The sequence below is a fragment of the Pezoporus occidentalis genome, unplaced genomic scaffold (genome assembly GCF_034315485.1).
Source record: "Pezoporus occidentalis ecotype Australia unplaced genomic scaffold, CSIRO_AGI_Poc_V1 ctg2058, whole genome shotgun sequence".
Lineage (NCBI taxonomy): Eukaryota > Metazoa > Chordata > Aves > Psittaciformes > Psittacidae > Pezoporus > Pezoporus occidentalis.
Window position 1 is genome coordinate 1 of NW_026913919.1, and position 6,101 is coordinate 6,101.

Consider the following 6,101-nt stretch of genomic DNA (forward strand, 5'->3'; position numbering starts at 1 on the left):
AGGTCACAATGAGAGCACAGGGAGCACAGAGCCGGCGCCAGAGCAAGTGGCAATAGTAAACTCAGACAGACTACCAGCAGCAATGGCACGTGTGATACAACCACACAGCGTGCGGGTGGGACGAGGGGCGCTCTAGGTGGGGTTTTCCTTTCAGTGTTTCCTTTAATACGTTGAAATTGCCCAGACTGGTCCAGTACGTCATCTTAGACCTGACAGTGATGCTCAGCGTGAAAACACCTCCCAGAGCGGCGGTGGGTGCACGGAACGGAGCTGCCTCAGACGGGCAGCCCCACGGCACATGCCAGCACCGCTGCACCACAGCAGTGGCTCAGAGAAAGCAGGACCCGAGGAAGGGGATTCCTGCGGCTGCACACCAGTGCAGGGTTGCTTGCACCTTATCTCACACAGTAACCTCCCTGCTGCCAAGCACAATCACTTCTAGGGTAGAACTCCAAAGTGCAATGCGCAACTGTCACAAGCACGAAACCAGCCCTTGAACCCTCGGCATTGCCACCAGCAGCACCCAGGTGACTGCGGCTCATGGGGAGAACGGCCAGCAGCACAGCCGGCAGCACTGAGACCTGGGGTTGAGATCACAGCCAGCCTGACTCCAGCCTGCTCCTCAGCAAAATGCTTGCTGAAGGAAAACCCACCTGCCGACCCACCGGAACCTGACTCAGAGGCCCCAGTAGCACTGACCCTGCAGGAAGCTCACGAGCAGCAGCAGCAGCAATGGCCGAGTGCCAGGGCAGGATGAGGCTGGCCCCAGTCAGAGCCGAGCAGGACCCAGGAGCCCACCTTGTGTGCTCGCCCCAGGCACCAGGAGCTGCTTCTCTCCCGGTGCTTCCTCCACCACCCCACCTGCGGGAGCGCGCCCCGCTGGCCCTAACCCAGAGCTGAGCACTACCGAATCACCAACACATCTTTATTGGTGGCCACGGCCACCCCGTCCCCGCAAGGCGCCAACCCCCATGCGCAGCACAGGAAGGGCCGGTGGAGGGGATGGTGTTAACGGTGACTCCAACGTGGTGAGGAGGGAAAGGGGGGGGCACGAGGGAGAGGAGCAGCCCCAGGTGCGGAGCGCAGCCGGGGTCATGGGGCTGGAGCAGCAGCAATGGTCCTGAGGCACTTGGCAGGAGCCCCCCTGAGCCGGGCTCCAGGCCTGGGGGGAGAAAGGGCTACTCCAGGCCTAGGCGCAGGGAAGCTGCTGAAGGAGCCCGGACAAGGCACGGTCCTCCTGGGCTCCTTCACAGCAGAAGGCAGGGACATCGAGCGTGGAGATGTGGGCAGCGGTGTCCTCTTCCCTCCACAGCAGCTCCCAGGACAGGGCTCCATGGCAGGGGCCTCTCCTCCCGCTCACTGGCATTCCGGCTGGAAGGAAAGGAGCCGTGTGAGCACCCGGCCTGCAGCTGCCCTGCGCCTGCCCCCTCCAGCTCTGCTCCGGGCCCCTGGACCTGCTCACCTCAGAGCCGGTGGCGCAGGCTCGCTGCCTTGGCCGCATGCGTCACTGCCCAGAAGCTGTGCTGGCGGTGCAGCCACTGCCAGGGGTTCTGGTGTCTCTGCTCCCTCCTCCGCTTTTTAACCTTCTTCACCTGTGCAGAGGCAGGAAGGCTCTGGGGGTCAGCACACGGTGGCCCAAGGTTCTTCCCACCAGCCCAGCCAGGGATGGGGCCAGCACCCACCTCCCCTCTGTCAAACTCCTCATCCCACTCATCGATGATGGTCTTCCTGCGCGCTGAGGCTGCAGACTCCAAGGCATGGCAATTAATTACCTTGTTGCGAAGCAGCGTTGTCAGCACGGAGCCCCAGGCAGGCCAAGCTCCATGGCTCCCGCCAGCACAGGGCCAGGGTTGGAGCCCCTCACTCCAGGACCCCACCTGGGTGCAGCAGCTCAGGCCCTGGCAGGGCTCAAGGCAGGGGAGCTGCGCTGCTGCTCACCCACGCAGGCAAGAAGGGATTAATTACCTTGTTTGCCGTAAGCTTTGTCCAAGGAATCCACAAGCAGCTGCTCCACCACTGCGGACTCCAGCTGGGTCGTTGGTGCTGGGCCAGCCCCAGCGTCACGTGCAGGCCTTTGGGCAGCAGGGCAGTGCCTGTGCCCAGCTCCAGCCTCCTGGTATCTGCTGCCACTGCGGAAACAGGCAAGGTGAGCACGAGGCAGAGGCTCACCCTCCAAGGCAGACCTCATGCCCCAGAAGACACTGTCACGACTAACAGTGTCCTGAGGGTGCAGGGTGCTTGGGCATACTGGGGCCTGTCCTGGGCAGGGAGGAGCTGGGGGTAAATTTTTATGCCAGCTGCCAAAGTCATTCGCACCACAAGCATGACACTGTGCCTCCACCCTGGAGGGCTGGTGGCTTGTCTGCCCTAATGGCCCTTTGGAGCACTGCTGTGCCGTCTCTGGTGCTTACAGGTCTATGCAGCTGCCTGGTGCTGCTCATCTTCCCCTTCCTCCCCTTCTTTTCCCTCCTTGCGGCAGAGGTGGGCTCCCAGTCTGGGTGGGCTCGGGGGGATGACATGAGACAGCTCTCCGGGGCCTGTGAGCCCGGCGCCTCCCCGTCACAGCTGGGACCCGCTGCCTCTAGCCCCTCCAGGGACTACAAGACCTCCGCCATAAGAAGTCTCCTCTTCTTCGGCGGTGGGCCAGAGACCTCCTCCTCGACTGCAGGAGTGCCGAGGCTGCTGCCGGCCTCGAGCCGCCTCTTCCTTGGGAAGGAGCCATTGGTGACCCGGCTGGGCACATCCCTGCAGCAGAGAGAAAGGTGGTGTGAGGGGTGGTCATGGACCAGCACTGCCCAGGGGGGAGGCTGGGTGCCGAGGGGCTGGGCTGGGGCTGGGGCAGTCCAGAGCAGGGGAGCAAGATGCCGAAATCACCCCCGAGCCAGCGCCGAGGCCAGAGTCACCTCGAGGAGCCCCCCGAGGCCGCAGGTGGCCTGGCTGCGGTGGGCGCTGCTCACCTGCACGTGCCCAGAGGCAGCAGAGCCGAGCCGGGGCAGCTGCTGGTCGGTGGGAAGCGGCTGCCAGCGACTTGCGCGCGAGGCCGCACGTGGTGGGCACTCCTGCCCAGCTTCCTGCCCTGCAGGGACTGGCACAAATAAAGACTTGGTGAGCTGAAGAAAAGAGGTTTCCGTCAGCCAAGAAGGGAAAATCAAAAGGGGAGCCCAGGGAAAGGGGACACCACAGGGGGAGGGAAGCGGGGTGGTGGAAGAGGAATCAGAAGTGCTTTTAGGTAGGAGCACCAAGGAAAAAAGGAAGCAAGGAAGTTTCAAGGCCAGAAGCCCCAGGGCCCGGGGCTGAGCCGCGGCTGCACCGCTGTGCCCAGAGGGCAGCTCTGAGCCCTCCTGTTCCCGCTCGCCCCACGGAGGGCTGGCGAGGCTGCCCTGTGGCCTCAGCAAGGCAGGAGCCACCTCTCCTGCACCACTCATGGGAACAGCAGCAGCTCTGCCCTCCCTCTGAGCTCCCTTGAGCACTGCCCAAGAGCAGCCTCCAGGACTCACCAGGGATGGGAACAGGGGCCTGTGGCTCACAATTTTCTCTGCCTCTTTGGAGACAGTGCCCTCAGAGCCAGTCAGGCTGGGGACAGCTCTGGCAATGGGTCTGTCCAAGCTCTTCTCTGGGCCGGAGAGTCTGGAAGGGAAGGGCGTGGGTTAACTGTGAGTCTTTGACTAAATGGAATGCTCTCGATCAGAGCTGCACACGAGAAACAGGATTCAGCAGCTCCGAGGAGGGAGATGCTCTTCATCTACTGCAAAACCATGGCAAGGGGCTGGACCTCTCCTGCACATGGTGCCAGCCCTGCCCCGCAGTGGGGTTGGGGGCAGCAGGCGCTCCCACCTCAAATAGAAGAGCAGGTAGGCCTCTTGCTTCAGCACCTCTTGGATGTTACTGTGGCTCACCACACTGTCGTTCATCTTGTACCACTGCCCGTTGCTGGCCTGCAGAAGGAGCAGAGAGAATGGGGTTGGGCTGTGTCCAGGGCCTCTCCTGGCCCGAAGACCAGCAGGAACCGCACCCACGAGCAGAGTTCCTCTGGCCAAAGCCCACAGCAGCCCAGGGCAGGCATGAGGACTCTACAAGAGTGCTTCCAGCAGTGAAGCACAGCCTGACCCAGCAGCTCCCAGCCCAGAGTGCCCTGGGCTCACCTTCACGTAGCAGTAGTAGTGCCCTGTGTGGCAGCTGTACCCAGAGTGCACCAGCACTGCATAGAGCCCATACATTACAGCAGGCGGGCTTTGAATGTCTCCAGGGAAGGAGACTCCACAACCTCCCTGGGCAGCCTGTTCCAGTGTTCCGTCACCCTCACTGAGAAGAAGTTTCTTCTCAAGTTTAAGTGGAACCTCTTGTGTTCCAGTTTGCACCCATTACCCCTTGTCCTATCATTGTTTGCCACTGAGTAGAGCCTGGCTCCATCCTCGTGACATTCCCCCTTTATATATTTATAGACACTAATAAGGTCACCCCTCAGTCTCCTCCAAACTATAGAGACCCAGCTCCCTCAGTCTTTCCTCATAAGGGAGATGCTCCACTCCCTTAATCATCTTAGTTGCCCTGCGCTGGACTCTCTCCAGCAGCTCCCTGTCCTTCTTGAACTGAGGAGCCCAGAACTGGACACAATATTCCAGATGGGGTCTCACCAGGGCAGAGTAGAGGGGAAGGAGGACCTCTCTCGACCTACTAACCACCCACCCCCCTTCTAATACACCCCAGGATGCCATTGGCCTTCTTAGCCACAAGGGCACAGTGTTGGCTCATGGTCATCCTGTCGTCCACTAGGACCCCCAGGTCCCTCTCCCCTACAGTGCTCTCTAGCAGGTCGTTCCCCAACCTATACTGGAACCTGGGGTTGTTCCTGCCCAGATGCAGGACTCTGCACTTTCCCTTGTTATATTTCATCCAGTTATTCCCTGCCCAACTCTCCAGCCTGTCCAGGTCAAAAACTGTATAAAAAGATACAAGGCAGAAAAGAAAACTGCCGCGGTAGCAACGGAGAAACTAGGAACAGACGTCCCCGGTCGGTTGAAACCGGGGGAAGATTACAACTCATTTCCCCCAGCTCGCGGGAGCACAGGGTTTCCCCCCACCCCCCTTCCTTTTCTCCCCCTCCATCAGAAGGTGCCGCGGAGGAGGTGTAACCCCCTGCTCCCCCACCACCCCAGTTCCGAAAGTAGGGACTGTGAAAAGGACAGAGAAAGTACATTAGAAGGTATGCGCATGATAAAAGTCGAGAAATCCGAAAGAAAGCGGGCGGTGCCCCGGCGCCGGATCGATTGCGGCGCCATTTTGAAGCACGCAGTAAAAAATAGGGATCATGCGCGAGCGGGAGATTTAAAGGAGCCGCGCGCCTCGCCAGCCCACTATGCCCCAGAGTGAAAAGATTTTTAACTCAGTCACGGAGGAGCCAGGTCTGCAGATGTCTACATACCGAACGGGAGACATCTGATAAGAAAGACACAGCTGCAAGCAACGGAGACCCCGAGTTCTGCGCAGGATCAGCCCCTGAATCCCCTGAATCCGAGCCAGATTTATATCCTCTGCTTCCAGACCCTGACTCTTCGTCTCCCGGGTCGGTCTGCTCAGACTTACTGGCCCTGGAGACGCTCAGTTGTAACAATGGGTAACCAAAGATGCGATCATTACTGGGGAATTTTCTGCAATGGGCATCTTTGCATATCCTGTGTTTACTACACAGCAGGGGGCTAAAGAGTGGGAAGCTCTTGATCTCAATAGTAAGGAGGCCTGACAAACGGTGACCACGTATGCGTTAAAATCCTCTTATACTCAAGCTGTATATGTTATGATTTTTTCTTGCAATTGACACGGGGAGCCCATACAGTTTCTCTGTGATACTCATGTACTAGAAGTTGGTAAATATAAGTATGTCCAGGTTTCTGTCAACCCTTGGAGACCTCTGTAGATACTTCTGGCCACTTCTTCCAGCACAGGCTGGCCACCTGTGTCAGAATGAGTGTGCATTTTGGTCAGTATGAAAGCCCAAGCCTCATACGATGTGGGGGAGGCAGAGCCTCTGCGGGGACGCCCGCTAAGGTTGAGCCTGCCACCTCGCACTGCAATGATGCTTCTCGGAGCTGGTTTGCTGTTAG

The 6,101-nt window shown here is 59.5% G+C and overlaps 2 long non-coding RNA genes across 2 annotated transcripts; both read right to left on the reverse strand.

The window, feature by feature from the left end:
• Nucleotides 1–911: 911 nt before the first annotated feature.
• Nucleotides 912–1,780, reverse strand: LOC134163745 (uncharacterized). The gene is made up of 3 exons (XR_009964826.1): nucleotides 1,683–1,780; nucleotides 1,463–1,592; nucleotides 912–1,371 (listed from the first exon to the last, which is right to left on the reverse strand). It is a non-coding gene; the product is annotated as an uncharacterized LOC134163745 (long non-coding RNA).
• A 1,722-nt stretch (nucleotides 1,781–3,502) lies between these two features.
• On the reverse strand, nucleotides 3,503–4,222 carry LOC134163746 (uncharacterized). The gene is made up of 3 exons (XR_009964827.1): nucleotides 4,143–4,222; nucleotides 3,835–3,935; nucleotides 3,503–3,627 (listed from the first exon to the last, which is right to left on the reverse strand). It is a non-coding gene; the product is annotated as an uncharacterized LOC134163746 (long non-coding RNA).
• Between the last annotated feature and the right edge of the window lie 1,879 nt (nucleotides 4,223–6,101).